We start from the raw sequence: 20,741 nt of genomic DNA on the forward strand, positions 1-20,741 counted from the left end.
TTTCATCACATCTCCAATCCTTGTCCTGTCCCCAGAAGTAAGTTAACCATTTGTTTTTATTCTGTGCGCTTATAATGTGTAACTACATATACATTTTGAACATAAACTGTTATACAGCCCATAATGCTCTATAACTTTCTTTTTTTTTAAAATTTTTTCTGATGTTTATTTATTTTTGAAGGAGAGAGAGACAGAGCGTGAGGGAGGAGGGGCAGAGAGAGAGGGAGACACAGAATCCGAAGCAGGCTCCGGGCTCTGAGCTGTCACCACAGAGCCCAAAGCGGTGCTGTCACCACAGAGCCCAAAGCGGTGCTCGAACTCAAGACCGAGAGATCATGACCTGAGCCGAAGTCGGCCGTTTAACCGACTGAGCCACCCAGGCGCCCTTTTTTTTTTTTTTTTTTTTTTTTTGATTTTCTTGGATTTTCTATGCAGACAATTATATCGCTCGTGAAAATGGTAATTTATGTCATTGTTACCATTTATACATTTCCCCCCGCCCTCTGGTTTTGCATCAGGCACAATTTGAATATTAGCACAGATAGTCCTTATTTTGAACTTAACCAGGCTGCTTCTAATGTGCCACTCTGAAGTCTGACTATTGCTGTAGGTTTTAGATAGATAATCTCTATCTAGTTAAGAATCATCTCATTTTTCTTAAGTTTATTATTTATTTTGAGAGAGAGAGAGAGAGAGAGTGCATTCACATGCCCATGAATGAGGGAAGGGCAGAGAGAGAGAGGGAGAGAGAATCCCAAGCAGGCTCTGCAGGGTCAGCACAGAGCCCGATGAGGGCCTTGATCTCACGAACGGTGAGATCACGACCTGAGCCCAAATCGAGAGTCCAACACTTAACTGACGGAGCCACCCAGAATGATCTCTTATTCTTTATTTCCTGTTTTTTTCCCCCTAAGATATATTTTTTTAAGTCCATGTAAAGTATGTACATGGGAAAAAGAGAATCAAACAATGAAATACGGTTTCCCTGATATCCTTGACTTCAGTCCCCATTTTTCCTCCCAGTGTCAGCCCTACTGACACTTTTTTTACGTGCCTATGTTTCCAGGCAGCCTGTATAGATCCTCTCTCTCCCTCGGTCTCCGTCTCCGTCTCCCTCTCCTTCTCCCTCTCCCTCTCCCTCTCCCTCCCTCTCTCTCTCTCTCTCTCTCTCTCACACCCTTTAACAAACATCAATGGCAGACACCGTTCCACTGTTGGTTTCTGCTGTTCCACTAACAACTGCACTTACGAATGTGTCTTTGAAGTTTCAAAGTAAGTATCAGTACCTACAAACCTACTTCTTTTGTTAAGCGCGGCCGCCTGGCATTTCATTACACGGGTGCGTCGTGCTCCCGGAATCTTTTGATGGGCATTTATGCAGTTTTCTGTCTTTTCCTCCTGTAAACACCTTGATAGGTAGGTATTTGCAGCCATCTCCAAGCACTTCTACGTGGTAAAATTCATAAAAATAAACTCGTTCAACCGAAGAACACATGGATTTTAAATTTTAGTTTACGTTACATTTAAATTTTTTTTTTTCAACGTTTATTTATTTTTGGGACAGAGAGAGACAGAGCATGAACGGGGGAGGGTCAGAGAGAGAGGGAGACACAGAATCGGAAACAGGCTCCAGGCTCCGAGCCATCAGCCCAGAGCCCGACGCGGGGCTCGAACTCACGGACCGCGAGATCGTGACCTGGCTGAAGTCGGACGCTTAACCGACTGCGCCACCCAGGCGCCCCTAGTTTACGTTACATTTAAAAAATCTTAAGATCAAATTTTCTAAAAGGGGCTATGCTCCAGCTTACAACTTCGCTAACAAGATACAAGATACGGGCGCTTCTGTTTCCCACACGCTTGCACAGCCAAAGTTTTTTTTCGATATTTACCCATTTGTTAGCTAAAAAAAACAAACAAACAAAAAAAAAAAACTGGCATTGTATTTTGATTTGCATCTCTTTCATTGTGTGTGTGTGGCTATTGAAAAGCCATTGGTGTTTCTTTTGCTGTGAACTGTTTTTCTGCATCTTTCACTAGTTTTCCTATTGGTTCTTTTGTCTTATTCTTCAATTATTTGTATGATTTCTTTTTTTTTTTAAGTTTATTTATTTTGAAAGAGAGAGAGAGAGAGAGAGAGAGAGCAGGGGAGGTGCAGAGAGAGGAGAGAGAGAATCCCAAACAGTCTCCATGCAGCCCTGATGCCGGGCTTGAACTCACGGACCGTGACACTTAACCGCCTGAGCCACCCAGGCACTCCTGGTTCTTGATGTATTAAGATACGGAGGCTTTTGTATCAAATGTGTTGCGAGTGTTTTATCTAGTTTGTTGGTTATTCCCTCGTTGTTACTGTACATATTTTTAATTAATAGACTTTGAGCAGTTTTAGGCTTACAGGAAAATCGGATGGGAAGTATGCAGTTCCCATACACCCACTCTCCCCCCTTCCTCACCTACCACGGTTTCTCCTATGGTTAACATCTTGCACAGGTGTGGTATGCACTATATTTTTAGTTCTGCATATATTTTCGTGTCATAGGATGTATGAATCTCCTATGTAATGGCTTCTGGATTTCGTGCCTTGCTTAGGACCTCCTTTGAGACTATGAAATAATTCTAAGAGCTTGTTGTAGTTTTTTTTTTTTTAATGTCTGTTTATTCATTCATTCATTCATTCATTCATTCATTTTGAGAGAGAGAGGAAGAGAGAGAATCCCGAGCAAGCTCAGCGCCGAGCCCCACGCAGGGCTCGATCTCACGACCGTGAGATAGCATGACCTGAGCAGAAATGAGGAGTTGGATGCTTAACCAACTGAACCGCCCAGGCGCCCCAACTTTGTTATGATTCTTCTTGTTAATATATGGGGTGACGTTTTAGCAAATGACGTTTTGGCACCTATTGAGATGATCATATACATTTTCTATATTAATCTGTGAGTGTAATAAAGTACATCCATGGATTTTCTAATGGTGAACCGCTCTAGCATTCCTAGAGACAAACCGTAGTTGGTTGTTTCTGATATGATGTATTATTCTTTTGATAAATTGAGGATTTGATATGCCATTTTTGAAAGGATTTTAAAATCCATTTTTACTATGCCCTGACACTGCTTGTACAAATTGCAAGTGTCTATAGAATTTGCTACTAAATCTCCTAGACCTGGTGCAGTTTTCAGGTCCATATCCTGATCCTTGAACATCTTTGCAATGGATTTTATAGAAATTAGTCTGTATCTTCTCTGCCTTTTTTTTTCTTTTTCTCTAATTGTGGCCACTTTTTTAAAAAGCTTATTTATTTGTTTTTAGTAATCTCCACACTCAACGTGGGACTCAAACTCACGACCCCGAGATCAAGAGTTGCCCACCCCTCCAACTAAGCCAGCCAGGGGTCCCCATCTAAATTTGGTTGCTGTTATTTGTAGAGGAAATCATCTGTTTCTTATGGATTTTTGAATTTTGGGTATTTAATCTAGTTATTCTCTCTAATGCTTCAAAGTTACATCCTGTCCTTCGACACGTTAAATGTTGGTCACATGTCTTTGCTCTGTTTACCGAATCTACATTTTCGCCGCTGCTGTTTGCTTTTGATCTTACTAATTTATGCTTTCCTGTTTATGTATTCTGTTCTAGGGCTTATTTTTATTTTTCCTAGCTTCTCCAGGTGAAAGCATAACTCAATTATTTGCAGCCTTTCCTGTTGTCTTGTAAATGTAGGCAAGGCAATTTCTTTCCAATGCCACTTTGTAGACGCATCATGCTCCTCTACTTATTGTTAACTTTATTTTTATTATTTTTTTACCTTGTTTCCCCCTTGTTACAAAAGTTTTTATTTACATTCCAGTTAATATACAGGGTAATATTGGTTTCAGACGTACAGCGTGGTGATTCAACGCTCCTGTACGACACCCGGTGCTCATCACAGCAAGTGCGGTCCTTAGTCCCCATCACCGTTCCACCATTCCCCCTGCTCGCCTCCCCCCTGGTAACCACCACTTTGTTCTCTAGAGTTAAGAGTCTGTTTCTTGGTTTGCCTCTCAGACACACAGATCAATGGAACAGAATAGGAAACCCAGAAATGAACCCACAACTCTGTGGTCAATTAATCTTCGACAAAGCACGAAAGTACATCCATTTTCAAGTAGCTTGTCATTTTCTTTTTTCACCCAAGAATTAGTACGAAGTATGTTTTCTGTGGGGTGCCTGGGTGGCTCAGTTGGTTGAGCATTCAACTCTTGATTTTGGCTCCAATCATGATGTCACAGTTCGTGAGTTCAAGGCCGGAGTCAGGCTCTGAGCCTGCTTGGGATTCTCTTTCTCTCTGCCCCTCCCCCGCTTGCTTACGCACAAGCATGCTCTCTCTCAAAATAAATAAATAAAAACTTTAAAAAAAGGACTATATTTTTCCGTTAATTCTTTTGTTATTTTTCATGGTCTATATTTCATTAACTGATTAATTTTTGCGTTGTGGTCAGTAATTAAGATCTGTATAATTTTTGCTTACGGAAAGGTTGAAAGTGTTGTGGCTTAACACATTGGTCAGTTTTTGTAACTGTTTTATGTGTTTGAAAAGGATGTGTAATTACCCCTTAAAAATTTTATTTTGAAAGCAGTATAGATCTGTACAAAGTTGTGGGTTTTTTTTTAAGTGTTTGAGGGGGTGAGGGAAGAGCAGAGAGAGGGAGACAGAGAATCCGAAGCAGGCTCCATGCTGTCAACAAGGAGCCTGATGTGGGATGAATTTCCTCCCATTTCCTCTCCCCCCACCCCTACTCCCAGGTGCCCCCACAAACCCTCACTTGCCTCACTCCTGCCTCGCCTCGCCTCGCCTCTCTCTGCCCAAACACCAACAATCGCCAACAGGAGTTACCCCAAACTCAGTGTGCTAGGGATGAAATTCACAAACTCACGAAAAAGGTTTGCAGAACCATATCTGCGATTGGGTGAAGGAGGGACACAGCGATGGGGGAAGATCAGCCTCTGCTCTTGGGGCTTGAAGAATGGGGGGTATGTTTACCATCGACAAAAACACAAATTAGAGAACTGGCCCTTAAACCCAGTCTTTTCTCATTTAATTGTTTTCTACACAAAATGTAAATACCACTGTCCCACCACCTCAATCCGGTGAACCAAGAACAAAGGACACAGCACTTTAATGGAAGGGGAGCCCTCAGGGACTCAGGTGAACTCCCCAAGTACAATAACCCACTTTACCGAAATAAAAGTCTCTAATAACTTGGCACAATGTCAATGACTTGCCATTGTTGGTTCTTTGTTTTAGTGTGTTGTTTTGAACAGAGGAATAAACAGCCAGTTAAAGAAACCCCAACTTACTAATCAATTACATGCAGGTGTTTATAGATTTCTGCTGTCTTAACGAATGAGACTTGGACTTGTGCCATCCTAGAAATGACTTAGATGCTAAAAGAACAGCTGATGGTTTGGCAATACTCTTTCAGAGCGATGCTGCCTAATATCCCTCCCGGAGCCACACCGGGGAGCTTCCGTCACTTACTGTGCATGTTGGAAGCATGTGCCTAGCGACTGGCTTTCTCGTTTATACAAATCAGATCTCAGGCCCTTAAAGATCAGAGTTAAAAGAGCAGAGAGATGATCTCCTATTTGAAGCCCACCCTTGAACACTGTCTATTTTTAGGCAGAGAAGCACATTCTCGTTTGGTCTGTTTTGACACTTACGACTATTTTTAAAGACTGCCTTGTGCCGTCTCTTTGTTTTGCACATTTTGTCGCCGTCTTCGGCCAAAGCCATCCCTGTTCTGGTGGCTGCGCACCGGGTTCAGACGCGGTGGCTGGCTGTTCCTGCCGTGGCTGATAGGCTAGCCATCCCCGGAACAGGGTCCACTTGGCATTTTTGCGGTCATCTGCAACTCGAATCAAAGTTCAGGACACATCGCCGCTGTCCCGTGGGCCAAGACAAAAGGACGCTTCACCCAATGGAGCATTTTTTTTTTTTTTTTTTAATCTACAGAACTGGTACCATATTGAGGACTCCTGGGGGGGGGAGCTGTGTGTGGGGGAGGAAGGGCTTGAAATGACAAGCTAAGTATAGGTTCCCCATATGTTCCGCTGAGTTCATGAAAGAATCCATGCTGTTATGGTAACACCCTGAGGACCATAAAACAAGCAAGAAGAATCCATTTCCTCCTCTGGGCTCTTTGCTGCTGCCCACAATCTTGGGTCCTAGTGCGATATCCGGAGCCCAAGATGTGGGTCGAGCCCCTTTAGCTCGGGTCTGGGCTTGGTGGCTTAACACCACGGCTCAAGTCCTGCTTTTCTCTGGGCGGAGTGAGGCTGGCACTTCCCAAACACACAGGGTAGTCATTCTCGAGTGCCCGTGCCGTGCGGAGGACTCGGAAAGCGCTGTGTAAGTGTGAAATGCTGTACGTTGCCTTTATAAGTACCTATCAAAACAAACGAAAACATCTCATTTAACACCCAGTATTTAAGTAAACACGTTGCAAATATACCAAAATAATCCCCCCCAAATATTAAACAACAAATCAACCCCCTGTCAGAGCCTGACTCACTGAATAAATGGAATGAATAAAATTGTAACTCACACGCTTGACTACGGCTCTATGAAATTGTCGAATTTGTGAGGTGTAGCGTGTGATTTCTGCACAGAAGAACCAAAATAACTTCAAACGCTGTCTTCTCTCCCCCAGTCGAAATCAAACAGATCTGCAGGTTTCCAAATTGGGCCATACCGGCACGAGAGCACACATCACATTTTCTTCCCTTCGTTCCCTCCCCCCTGCCCAAACAGGAGGCAGCGTCAGAAAGTCAGATCCGAGAAGCTTTGTTTCGGCTCCACCTGGGCGCTGGTCTGGTCGCGTCACTTGGAGCCGTGGAGCTGGTTCCCAGGGGAAAGAACGAGTGCACTCGCGACCCAGGGTCACAGGGTTGTTCGCGGGATCGTAAGTGACCGCGGTAGCATCTGGCCTTCCCTGCCCTAGAACACATTGCTGTTCCTTAGGCCTGAAGGAGAAACGTTGAAGCCGTCGTAAATATTCTCCCGCCGTTTATAACCTTGGTCAAAGCACCCAGGACCCTCGTCGGCCACGAGTGACGTGTGCAGTCCTTCCGCACACGCCATGGCGGTCCCCAGAAAGGACGGGCAAGTCTCAACAACACCCCATGGGAGAAATCAGATTGTTCCCCTGAGAACAGACAGGCACCCAGGCCTGAGCAAACCAATGCCTGACATCTGTCACATTCGGGATCTTTAAAAGGAGGGATTTGGCTCTGTGCGTCCACAGTCACTGGAGAGCTCAGCGTCTTTAGCCAATCAGGACAGTTCTGATCCAAGCAGGTATGTTTGCCAACTCAACCTGGCCTAATTTCTAGCTCCTTCCTAACAGGGCTCTGCCCCCTTCCCTTTGGGCCTCGTGAGCCACATTCTCACGGGCACCAACTGAATAAATGTAAGACATGCCCAAACACCTCACGTGTTGACTCATCACTCAACGACTGTTTTTCGAGCCTCTGCCTTGGGCGTTGGGGAACAAGGCTGAGCAGGGACAGACTCGCCCTCCCTCTCAGAGCGTGCCGTCCAGACTCCCTGTCAGCCGAGGAAATGCACCCCCTTGCAAGAGTCGAGGTTTCAAGCTAAGAATGCCGATTAAATGTGGATCGGGCAATAATACTTGCAAAGGTCGTAATTATAATTTTATTAAGCTGTGATCAGGGAGATAAGATAAATGTCATAGAAATGTGCTTAATATTGGATACATACGATATTAAAGAACAATTATGAATTTGTGTTTCTGGTGTACATGAAAATTTGGATTTGTGTAAGGGCGGGCAGAAGCAGAGCCTAATTTTTTATCTGCTGGATGAGAAATTGATTTTAATTCTTTCCCTGCTAATTAAAGGAAAATTAGAAAAACAAACTATTTGCTACAGCACTAAATACATTTTGATTACTTATGGATATAAGCAGTTATCTGGGTTTCATTTATTTACTCACGGAAAGCCTAATGATAGGTGAAATTACGAGTGGGGTAATGGGGAGGGACTGTGGGTTTACTCAGCTGAGGGGGGTGAGGTCCGTGTTCCCACCGATGGCTGGGACGTGAAGTTGAGGTGCTCCCCCCTCCCCCGTTCACGCAGCAAGGGCTGTGCGGGGAGACAGCAGACGCACTGGGTTGTTCGAGAGGTGATGAGAGAGTGGAGGGAGCAGAGTCGGGCTCGAGGTGCCAGGGGCAGCAGAGGAAACTTCCAGCGGGCAGCTGGGCGCTGGGGTTCAGCTCAGGAAGAACACCAGATCTGCAAGGAGGAGATAGGATGACAGCTTGATGCGGGGAGGGGGGGTCGACAGAAGGATTTTTTTGTTTGTTCGTTTGTTTTGGCTTAAAACAACCCAAATTTATTACAGTTTTGGAACCCAGAGTCAAAATAGGTCTCAAAGGACAGAAATCAAGGTGTGGGCAGGGCCACATCCCTTCCCAGAGGTTCTAACGGAGAGAATCCAATTCCTTTCCCTTTTTGGTTTCTGGGGCCACCTTGGTTTGCAGCCCCTTCCTCCATTCTCAGAGCCAGAGTGGCTCCAAGTCCTACCCACGTGGCCCGGTTCTGTCGTCATATTCCCTCTCAGCCTTTTTCTTTTTTTAAACCAAGGAAAGAGTAGCGTGTACGAGACAAAGACGGGAAGAACGTGGATGGACTGAGACAGCCTGGGGAGGAGGGGGAGGTAGGTGAGGCCAGAGCAGTGCTGGGTGGGTGTGCACCCAGAGGGGGCCGGCCTCCGGGCGAGGCTCAGGGGGCAGGCATGGAGAGGAAGAGAGGAGAGCAACTTCAAGGGCGAGGGAGGACTTCAGTCCCTCTGGAGTGACCATGGTCCTAGGGAGAAAAAGGGTAGGGCTGCAGCTCAGAACCAGGTGCCTGAAGCAGAACCTTGCGGAAGGTGGGGGTGGGTAGAGTTGTCCTTTCGGGTGATGGCGGGAAAGCCAGCCACGGGGAGATGGTCTGGATGGACACAGGGCTTGGTCCTGCTTTGGGATTTCCCAGCAGGTGGATGCCAGGAGAAGGCCTAGGGCAAGGCTTTTGAGGCTGGCTGCACCCTTGACCTCCTGGGACCTGAAACCAGCTGAGGCCGGGGCCCCACCCAGCTCAGTTACATTGGGTCCCTGTGCTGGGGTCTGGTTTGGTATTTTTACTTTTATTAGTTTTTTAATGTTTATTTATTATTGAGAGAGAGAGCGCGCACGCACATGTGAGCAGGGGAGGGTTAGAGAGAGAGGGAGACACAGAATCCGAAGCAGGCTCCAGGCTCCGAGCTGTCAGCACAGCGCCCGATGCGGGGCTTGAACTCACGAGCCATGAGATCATGACCTGAGCCGAAGTCAGACGCTTAACTGACTGAGCCACCAAGCGCCCCTGAGTTTGGTATTTTTAAAAAGCTCCCAGATGATTGCAGGGCCAGTGAGGCTGAGAGCTGCTGGAGGGACAGAAGGACACATACTGTCAATACACCCGGGCTTTTGGAGAAGCTGGAAGAGCATGGGGATGAGGGAATGGCACTGAGCAGGCCATGGGGCATAGGCGTGGGCACTGCCACGGTGCCATGGTGGGGCGCAGGCGTGGAGCACATCTGTAGAGCTGGAACACGGGCTTTCAATGAGTCATATCTGTGAACTTATTTAGAACTTTTGCAAAGGCATCAAAACTGAGTCTCATTTGGTTATTCATTTAATGCATCACCTTTATAACATGGTTGAGCAGTACAGGATGTGTTGAGATTTGAGGTGTCCTAGAAATTCAGGCTGCCCGGTCACCAGAGAGAGAGAGAGAAAGAGAGAGAGAGAGAGAGAGAGAGAGAGAAGAGTCTCTGGGGACTGGGGTCCAGTCTGGGCTGTGATGGAACCCCCAGCCCAGAAGCTCGTTCACGCAGTGAAGGTGCAGCAATGGCCAGTGTGTGTGGAAAACAGGAGCCAACGTGCGGGGCCTGGCAGGACCTTGAGCGCACAAGGTGATACCAGGACGCTTCCAGCTTCTCAGGCCTGGATGATGGCAGTGTTTGGGGACAGCAGAAGACTGTGCACTTCCCCTGTCTGCCATACCCCCATTCCCTAGGACCCAACATCTGCCTGGCATACAGAACATGGGTGCAAGGAGACTGCCAAAAGAACATTCTGGAAAGTCTTTGCAGGGGCCATTTGTGAAGGGTGGTCCTAGCTTACTGGGTGAGAGTGCAGCTCTGGGACCCAGCTCAATTGTTACCTTTGTGGGCTGATCACATCACTCCTAACTCTTGGTTTTCGTATCCTTTTACGGGGTCTAATTCGGGGCCCCACCTCCTAGAATTAAGGATTACAGGAACAGGTACACGCAAAGCGTTCTTCAAAGTGCGAGGCGGGGCACCTGGGAGGCTCAGTCGCTTGAGCTTTCGACTCTTGATTTTGGCTCAGGTCGTGATCTCACGGTCACGAGATGGAACCCCGCATTGCTGAGCCCGGAGCCTGCTTGGGATTCTCTCTCTCCCTCTCTCTCTCTCTGCCCCTTCCCCACTCGCGTTCCTGGAAGACCCCAATGGCCACTGAGGCCTGCAGGCTGACCCCTCTGGGTCCCTTCTCTTGGATGAGTGGAGCACTGGGACGGTGCCCCCTTCTGTCAAGACTCTTTGCCATTTGCCATTCACAAAATCGGGTCCCTAGTTATGATTCTCCGGCAACAACAGTGGATTGCATCGATTCCTAGAGAACCAAACAGTATTGGGTTGGTGATGGGTCTGATGTGGCCTTGACCCCTCATCCTGCCTTGTGACGGGAAGACCTGGCCATTCCAACCCCCCTCCCCCACCCCCCCGCCCTGCACTGCCCTGGCTGGAAGCAATGTTTCTTCTTTCTCCTCTGAGCTTCCTCGCAGCCCTGAGTGTGAGGGTACGTTAAGTATCTGCTCCCCCATCCTCCCAGGCTACTGGCACCTGGTGGACAGGCTCACACCCTTGCTTTTCACCTTTACCTTGGCACTTGCTTAGCTCATCCTCTGACGCTCACTCACCGTTCAGGACACTAATGAATGAGGGAGTGTCTCCAAACAGCCAACCATTAAAACTCTGGTGCTTTTTTTAACCTTACGATTTAAAAAAAAAATTTTTTTTAACGTTTATTTATTTTTGAGAGACAGAGACCGAGCGTGAGCAGGGGAGGGGCAGAGAGAGAAGGAGACACAGAATCGGAAGCAGGCTCTAGGCTCTGGCCTGCCAGCACAGAGCCCGACGTGGGGTGCGAACCCACGAATTGCGAGATCCTGACCTGAGCTGGCATTGGCTGCTTAACCAACTGAGCCACCCAGGTGCCCCGTAACCTTATGATTTTTAATATTTTTTTAATGTTTATTCATTTTTGAGAGAGAGAGAGAGAGACAGAGTGAGAGCAAAGGAGGGGCAGAGAGAGAGGGAGACCCCGAATCCGAAGCAGGCTCCAGGCTCTGAGCTGTCGGCACAGAGTCCGACGTGGGGCTCGAACCCACGAAGTGCGAGATCATGACCTGAGCCGAAGTCCGACGCTTAACCGGCTGAGCTGGTGCCCCGAACCTAATGATTTTTAACAAAACGGGCTTTTTCCATTCTAGAAACGGCAGCGATCATTTTGCTTTACAAAGCTGTGGCAGGTGAGTAAAGATGGCTCTACAGGGGCGCCTGGGGGGCTCAGTCGGTTAAGCGTCCGACTTCAGCCAGGTCACGATCTCACGGTCCGTGAGTTCGAGCCGCGCGTCGAGCTCTGGGCTGATGGCTCGGAGCCTGGAGCCTGCTTCCGATTCTGTGTCTCCCTCTCTCTCTGCCCCTTCCCCGTTCATGCTCTGTCTCTCTCTGTCTCAAAAATAAATAAACGTTAAAAAAAAAAAAAAAAAACAGCTCTACAAAGAGGACAGCGTTTTACCGAGGCCACATTTAGGGAAAAGAATGCTCCGGTTTTTCCCCTCTGAAGATAGGTACTCTTTATTTATTTAATCACTGTGATAACAACTTTTGCTCTGAACTAAATATATGCAGAGGCGCATTTCACAAGCCCCCTCCTCCGCTGGGCTGGGAGAGCAGGGAGGCGGCTTCCGCGGGCTCTGCGCAGTGGCCGGAACCATCTGCGAGGTGGCTGGAACAGTCTATAGTTTAAGTCCCCAAGCCCTCAGGTGCTACACAACATTGATCAGACTCAGAAAATGTTTTTTTTTTTCAAAAAAAGCACGTATGTAACAGACATCTTTTATCCTTTCCCTTAAAAGACTGGACAAAAGCCAGTTTATTGTTTTTAAACGTCTGCACTGCACCCGCCCCCCCCCCCCGCCCGCCCCAGTTTTTGGAAATCAAAGAAACTCATGGTAACTGATGTCCAAGGAGCAGACTCGAACCTTAAAGGCAGCTGAGCGACTGACTGCTAATGGCCCCATAAAGCACTGCCCGGCCTTCACCTAATGCCTAATTACTCACCGGCATGCCTTTGCTTCGCCAGTGTCTGCTTTACCAATGCAGCCAAACAATGGAACTGTGGAACAGTGGAACTGTGTCCATTTACGGGCAAGTCAAAGACCAATAAATAAAAAGTTTAATTTCCTGATTCCCTGAAGTCGATGGGGCTTAGAAAATACTCCCCAATCCTTCCAACAATGTCTCTCAAAACACCGTGTGACCAGCCACCTCGTCTCACATTTCATTGCTCGTAAAAAGGAATCAGATAACGCTAAGTGGAAAAAAGCAGGACACGAAGTGCACTGTGTTTACAGCTAAGAAACTATCCGCTTTGGGCCGAGGACTGGAACCCTACAATCGTTGTCAGACCTTCGTGATGGGCGCAGGATCCCGGGAGATGGCTTCCCCTGTTTTCGAAATTTTCTGCTATCTTAGTTTTACAGCAAGCCCCCAAATTGAAAGTGATCAGCAAAATAATTAGTGAGTTGTTTATCAGGTGCTAGTACTCAGGACCAGCTCATCACATGAGGGCTCCGATGTGAAGCAAACCAACCGAAAACTGAGAAATCCATTCAGGTATCCTCGGATTCCGTTTCTTAGCTTTCGTCTGGAGGGCTGTTGACTCCTGAACAGGTATCTGAAGTTCCTATCACTAATAAAAAGTAATCCTTCCTTAGGTCTTTGTTCCTTTTTTTTTTTAATTTTTTTTCAACGTTTATTTATTTTTGAGACAGAGAGAGACAGAGCATGAACAGGGGAGGGGCAGAGAGAGAGGGAGACACAGAATCCGAAACAGGCTGCAGGCTCTGAGCGGTCAGCACAGAGCCCGACTCGGGGCTCGAACTCACGGGCCGTGAGATCATGACCTGAGCCAAAGTCGGACGCCTAACCGACCAAGCCACCCAGGCGCCCCTACTTAGGTCTTTGTTCTTATTGAATTCTTTTTTTTTTTTTTATTTTAATGTTTGTTTATTTATTTTGAGAGAGAGGGGGGAAGAGAAAAAATCCCAAGCAGGCTCTGGACTGTCAGCGCCGAGCCCAACACGGGGCTCGATCTCATGACCCGTGACATCATGGCCTGAGCCAAAATCAAGAGTCGGCCATTGAACTAACTGAGCCACCCAGGCGCCCCAGCCAGTTACGGAATTCCTTAAGGTAATTAATGATATTTGGGAAACTTTCCCCTCTGTAAGTATGATATGGGAAGATGACGCAGTGAACTGGGGGTGTGATTCCAGGTCTAGGAAGAAAATGGGGAGAAACTAGCCGGACTATTCACATGAACTGTCTAGAGAGAGCAGACTGTGCACGAAAATGGACAGAACCGATTCTGACCCGTTTCAGCCCACACCGTCGGGCTGAGCGAGCCGGCATGATCTTCTCATCCCGGGACCACGTCTGAGGGTCTCACCGCTGGGCTGCTGCGGGGTCTGCTGACGCGGGAAGAGCTGGGGACAGAACATCAGCGGGGCTGGTTCTCTTACCCTGAATTTTTTCAACCGTTTCTCAAATGGGGGTCCTCAAACGTGCCTCCCCGGCCCTTCCCCTTTTCCGCCTCTTCCCTCCCCTCTCCCTCACATGCGTTTTGTTGGCCAATCACTTACGCAGACAGCCATGGATTCGGAGGTCCCACGCGAGGCATCAGAGATACGACACGAAGAGTCGCGTCCCTCTTGGAACGCCAGCCTGCTTCAGAGAGGTCTCTCCAGTACTTTCCTCCTTTCCATTCCCACCGGCACTGCCCCAGCCACCCCTGCTTTTCAGCTTCCGGCTGTCATCTTTTGGCACACCTCTTGCTTCTTGGATGGCCACCAAACACAGGGATTCTTCTAAAATTTACCCAGGTGCTGGTGCCCTTGCTTACAAACGCTGAGGACGCATCTCAATGGATCGAGTTCAGCCTCCCTGCCATGCCCATTAACTACCACACCCACGTGCCACCCATCAGGATACTGGTACCTGTCATTTCCCAGGCAGACGGCTCCTGTTGACATACTGGCCCTTGGCTCATGCTTTCCCTCTACCTACAGTGCTCTCTCTCCCAAACACCCCACAGAGGAGGTCCTGGATGCCACTCACCTGTTGTTAAGGACTTAGCTCCAACTTCACCTTCTCAGGATTCTCCAACTCTCCAGCCCTGCCCTCCATCAGCTCCTTTCTGACCACAATGCAGAATGTTCCAGATCAGGGGTGAGTTCTCTGTCCTACAGTTGACGACCACACCGTGAGGGCTTCTGGCTACACCGCTGTTCCGAGAGAGCTTGTGGGTAGTGAGCCAATACCAGCGTGTGGTATTCCTGAATACGAGGCTATTTTTTTTTTTTCAGAACCAAAACACTTATATTTTTAAAAATGGAAAACCTGAATTAAGACTTGAGTTACATTCAGATAATTATAGGCAGCAGTCAATTTTCGGATTAAAGGAGGTTCCATTCGTTGAGAAAGCATTCTGACCCCACCCTTCCTTCAGGGTATCTGATTATGGCTTCAATGTCTGTTTCCAGGGTTACTAGTTTTTTTTTTCTTTGAGATGTTTTTTTTCTTTAATGTTTATTAGTCATTCTGATTTCGCCCAGAAGTCCTTGATGGAATCTCTTAAATTGCAGGTGGAGGCGGGGGTGGAGAATGGGGGTCTGGGAGGGAGACGCCTCAGAAGAGAAGAGAGAAGTCCCCATTCCTCCCCACCCTCCACCCCCCACCCTGACCACCTCCCACCCATCTGTGCTGGCATCCCTCCTCTGCCCTCCCTTTTTCCTTCCAGAGCTAGATCCCGGAAGATCTCGCCTCTTTCCTCGGATGATTCACTCTATTTGGGACATCTCCCTTAATCATTCTCCCGGACACACTCACGCAGGAAGGAGAGGGGACTTCAGTGCCACATGCTGGCCGGACGGAGAGCATGCTAGGGCCCAGTGCATGGAAGTGAAGGCAGTCACACCTTACTGAAAAATAAAGCACAGTATAGGTTCATTATTAAATTGTGGGCAGTCTTCAAGATGACCCCAGTGATCTACGCCTCCTTGTGTTCATGTTCCCTAACATACCGCATCGGGGCTGGTCCCTTGTGGTCAACAGAATCTGGTGGAGGCGACCCTATCTGACTTCTGACGCTGGGTCATAAAAACGGACAGAGCTTCTGCCTGGCATTCTTTCTCCTGGGGACACTCACCCTTGGAACACAGCCACCATACTCTGAAGAAGCCCACGGGCGCTCACAAAGAGCCACGCGCAGAAGAAACTCCCCGGCGTCCGGCCAGCCCCAACCCCCCTGACAGCGAACGAGCCTTCAGATGTTTCCACCCCACGGCCTTTCAATAGTCCCCGCGAAGCCCCGGCCAAAGCGGCCCCTGTCTGAATTCCCAGCTCACAGGTCGCTTGTTTTGTATCATCACATTTTGGGGGGTCACTCGTGAGGCAGTCCTAGCAGCTGCAGCAGGACAGTGAAATGGATTGAGCTCCAATGTCGCCGTCACCAAACGTGAGCGCCCCTTGAGGGCTCTACCCCCTAGCAGATGTGGTGTCCAGCAAGGGCTCTTTGGAAGGAATCAGGACGATCCGGGGACAGGGCTCAGTGGTGAGTATACACGGCCATTCAGGACGCTGGCTGGGGCACCCCATTTCCGAAAGTCTTGAACGTGCACGGTGGGCGGCCATACAGACGAATACCACAAGAGGGCAGGTGTAGATGCTGAACTAGGGTTTCGTTGACTTCACCTTCTCTCCTGCTGCCTTGTTTCCCCCCCTTTTGCATTTCACTGATGATTTTGTTTGATATCGATCGCTGCCCACGGATCAGCTCCATTTTGAAGAAGTGAATCTACGTTTCAGAACCCAACCTGATCCAGGAAGGAGTGCGGTCGGAGAGGCTCCCTAACAGTTAATTTAACAATGCCGTATTTGTATTTCTTATAAAATATATTTCTGTAATGACAACACCTACGATTTCATTACGAAGAAAAATTGAGCTGCTATTTTTAAATGTCAGTGGGATAAACATTTCCTGACTTTATATCACTGCGTGAACGCAGATGTGCTATTTACTCAATCTCATTTATTTCATAATGGGATTAAATAATGCTTCATTATTTCATAATGAACAAAGTAATATTGTGATCTCGAAAAAAAAAGAAGCAATTACACTTACTTTTCCTTCACCTCGGAACCCCTTCCCCCCCTCCATGCATTCTGACATTAAAATGAACTAATTTGTTGGGTAATTTAAAGTCGGCTCAATTTCTCCGGGAAAGATGAGGAAACGGGCGTCTCAGACCCTGGGGTTTTTCTGATTACAAATCGTCTCCTCAAAACATTTCTTTTTTTTTTTTTTTTTTTAATTTTTTTTTTTTCAACGTTTATTTATTTTTGGGACAGAGAGAGACAGAGCATGAACGGGCGAGGGGCAGAGAGAGAGGGAGACACAGAATCGGAAACAGGCTCCAGGCTCTGAGCCATCAGCCCAGAGCCCGACGCGGGGCTCGAACTCACGGACCGCGAGATCGTGACCTGGCTGAAGTCGGACGCTTAACCGACTGCGCCACCCAGGCGCCCCTCAAAACATTTCTTATAAACTTCAGGAAGCCTCGCCCCTCAGAGTGCATCTCACCGGCTATGCAGACAGTGCTCTTGGCGTCTGGTCAGCACTGTCTCTGCAGGGTGTTCAACCGCACCTCCGGAGCCCATAGTGTTGAATCATCCAAGGCTGATCAGCACCCCCTCGCCCCCCGCAGTGTGCCCCTGCGGAGCCACCGGATGGGGCCACGGAGCTCAGCAGGCTGCCAGTTTGGATGTGTAAAGTCGTGTGACCCCGGGCACCTCAGCAGCCTCTCTGAACCTCAGCTTTCCCCTCCGTAAGATGGACCCATGCTTCTGTTTCTCTCCAGGGGACGCTGCAGGGACTGAGAGAATGGGCCACAGCTCTGCACCTGGGGACGTGTACGTGCTGCCTGGGACAGCAGACGCGGGGCAGACAGCCAGCTAGTATTACTTTTTACTGCCCTGCTTTTGGTTCTGTAACAACCTTTATTTGATTGATTGATTAATTGATTTATAATTTTTTTAATGTTTATTTTTGAGAGAAAGAAACAGAGCGTGAGTTGGGGGTGCAGACAGAGCGAGAGGGAGACACAGAATCCGAAGCAGGCTGCAGGCTCCGAGCTGTCAGCACAGAGCCCGACACGGGGCTCGAACCCACCAACGGCAAGATAGTGACCTGAGCCGAAGTCGGACGCTCAACCGACTAAGCCACTCAGGCGCCCCTATAACAACCTTTACAGATGACTTTGAAAACAAAGATGCTAGGAAAGTGCTATGTCTCTCTTCCTAGTTGTGTGCCACGCATGACCTCCCTAAATGCTTCCAGAAGCTTCCTCCGGAACAGGTGCTCCTTTCCGCGCTTCTCTACTGCATCTGAAGGTCCAGCTATCATTCGGGAAAAATTCCACATGAAGGAAGCCTTCCCTCCCGTTTTCCCGCTCGGCGTTGGCGGAGACGGTCTATTACAAGAGGTGGCAGTTTCTAAAGCGGCCCATCTTCCGCTTTCAACTCTGAGTCCACATGAAGTCCTTTCAAACTCTGCTTCCTCCCAGGTCAGACACCCCAGGTCAGATGTCTTCATCGGGTAGAGTTCTACAACGGCACACTTGAACTTCTTTCCCTTCCAGGTGCCAAATGTTTCTTACCATTACACGGTCTGAAATACATAGTAGTAAAAGGTGGTTGTTTCTTTTTTTTTTTTTTTTTTAATTTTTTTTTCAACGTTTATTTATTTTTTTGGGGACAGAGAGAGACAGAGCATGAACGGGGGAGGGGCAGAGAGAGAGGGAGACACAGAATTGGAAACAGGCTCCAGGCTCTGAGCCATCAGCCCAGAGCCCGACGCGGGGCTCGAACTCACGGACCGCGAGATCGTGACCTGGCTGAAGTCGGACGCTTAACCGACTGCGCCACCCAGGCGCCCCAGTTTCTTTTTTTTTTTTTTTTTTAAGGCACCAATAACTTGCATAACCTTTAACCCATGGTCAGCATGAGGAAGGTCTGGACTCTTCTTTAAGGGCACTAACTCCATCATGGGGCTCCGCCCTCATGACCTCCCAAAGGTCTCATCTCCAAACAGTATCACGTTGGGCATTAGGGTTTCAACATAAGAATTTGGGGAGGACACAAACATGCTGTCCATAACAGTATCTCAAGAGCCTCCCATTTCCTGAGATCGCAACAGGATGGCGCCCCCTGGAGTTGTACGACGCAGCGACACACAATTTTGGCGCTCAAACACTGGTGAAATAAAAGACATGATAAATTGTGACATCTCTGATTCAAAAAAATTTTAAGTATTTTTATTAACCATTTTTTATTACCGTTTTATAAAAATGCAAAAGGCAACGCATAAATTAAAAAAATGGCATTTTCAATTAAAGACATGCTTTCAAAGAACTTAAGTTGATGGATCTTTTTTTCTTTCCCGAGTGACTTTAAGCATGACTTAAATATTCTAACAGGCCGATGGCTTATTGATCAGAAAAACTTGGGTATTAAATTACTGGCTGCATACTGCCCTAGGAATCCCATTTGTCTTTGGATTTTAGGGTGATTAATTTCACAAAGAGGCAAGCTATATTTTCATCTTCGTAACATCTAAAAGCACAATCTGATGTTCGTTGTTCTTCTGAGCAGTGATGTTCCAAAGACGCGTGTCTGGCCCCACGATTAAGCATTTCAATTTTGTGGCAAGTGTCAATAGGCTGCAAATTCAGATCAGTGAAAAACGTCTCACTTTACATGTTTTTTTGTTGTTGTCGTTGGTTTTCTTCGTTTGTTTTTTTTTTTTTTTTTTTTGTCTCGTTCTCTCAAGCTTCTTCTCCTACTAGAGATACAAAACTCCACAAACCCTGTCGACTCTGGAAAGTAGCAAAGAAGGACTGAAGTTAATTTAGTGCTTGACGTGGGACCCGGGACAACGTGCCAAGATCACACGATTCTTTTATTTGGAATCCCACCACCCGGCGCTCGGTGCCTCCAGACTCCTTGCTTCCGCTCTCCGTCCTGCGGCTGCCTGGGCCCCAACCAGCGGTGTGCGCGTGAGGGGGAAGCCAGAGCCCGCTGGGCCTCTCGGGCTCCGGGCCACCGGGGTTCAGCCCGTGGGGACCCCAGGGCGCCCGGGGTCGGTGTGCGGGCTCTGTGGCTGTCAGGGCCCGGCCGTGAGTCTCCCCTGGCACTCTGCGGTCTCACTGTTGCCGCAGGCCCCGGGCCCCGGCAGCCTCACCCCCCCAGAGGCCCTGCCTCCCCCGTCGCGCCTCTTCTCCCCTCTCCGTGGCTTGTCCTGTCGTGGCCCTCAGCACCCGAAGAATCCCACCAGGACATCTGCTTTCTGCGCTGGCCTGTGACTTCTCATGGGGAGGGAGAGGCCTTAGTCCTCACTGTATCGTCGCTGCTGGCGTGGGGCAGGGACGTCACCGATCAGCGGGCTGAATGAGTGAATGAATGAATGAATGGATGGATGAGCAGAAAGCACGTGGGCAGTGTGCACGGAAGAGCTTTGTCATCAGCAGAGCGGCAGACGACCAGTGAAGCGCAGTCGTCGGTGATGACCATTTTCTTTTTAGTCGTCAGATTCAGGGCCTCGGCCCGGGTCACAGCCGGCGCCCAGAAACGAAGGCCGGAAGGCTGGGGGAGCCCATGGCTGCAGGCCGGGTGCCCAGGAAGCAGACTCAGGAGGACTACAGAACGCAAGACGCTAGACTAGGGAGAACCTGAGGGCCGGGGGAGGACGTGGCACCCGCCAGAGGAGGAGAGCTGCGAAGCGGGGGCCCGATGACGGTTTTGGCTGTCCCTATGGGGAGCCCTGAGCTAGGACGGCCCTTCGGACCGGTCCCGACTTGGGTCGCGACAGCTTGGCCTTTATCCGCTGCCCTGGTCAGACGTCGGGTGTGGGTTGCCCCAGGAAGGGGTGTGAACTTGAGCGGAGGTGTGTGCTTTTGGGGTCTGGGCAGCCCACCATAGTGTCCACTACACCAGCTCTTAGGGGGTCCACGACCCAAGGGAGCCTGTTGAGAGCCGAGGAGGCTGGGCTTGCCAAATCCTTCGCCGGCAGCGGAGACAGGCTTCAGTTAGGAAAACACAGCCTAGCGTATCCATGAGAGTCGGCCGCCAAAGTGCCGGCAAAGACTGGGCCAGGTGCCAGGACCCTCAAACACCGGGGCAGGGCCTCTGGGGTGCTGGCAACGTTCTGTCTCTTGCTCTGGGTGTGGGGGTTACCCTGGGTTGCGCTCTTGTGACACGCTGACTTCTCTATATACATTATGTAAATTACATCTCAATAATG

At 48.7% G+C, this 20,741-nt stretch overlaps 1 long non-coding RNA gene across 1 annotated transcript; it reads right to left on the bottom strand.

The window, feature by feature from the left end:
* Nucleotides 1-5,996: 5,996 nt before the first annotated feature.
* Nucleotides 5,997-12,522, bottom strand: LOC115527365. Its single transcript, XR_003972896.1, has 3 exons — nt 12,443-12,522; nt 6,576-8,283; nt 5,997-6,416 (listed from the first exon to the last, which is right to left on the bottom strand). It is a non-coding gene; the product is annotated as an uncharacterized LOC115527365 (long non-coding RNA).
* Between the last annotated feature and the right edge of the window lie 8,219 nt (nt 12,523-20,741).

This window comes from Lynx canadensis, chromosome D2, assembly GCF_007474595.2.
Source record: "Lynx canadensis isolate LIC74 chromosome D2, mLynCan4.pri.v2, whole genome shotgun sequence".
NCBI lineage: Eukaryota > Metazoa > Chordata > Mammalia > Carnivora > Felidae > Lynx > Lynx canadensis.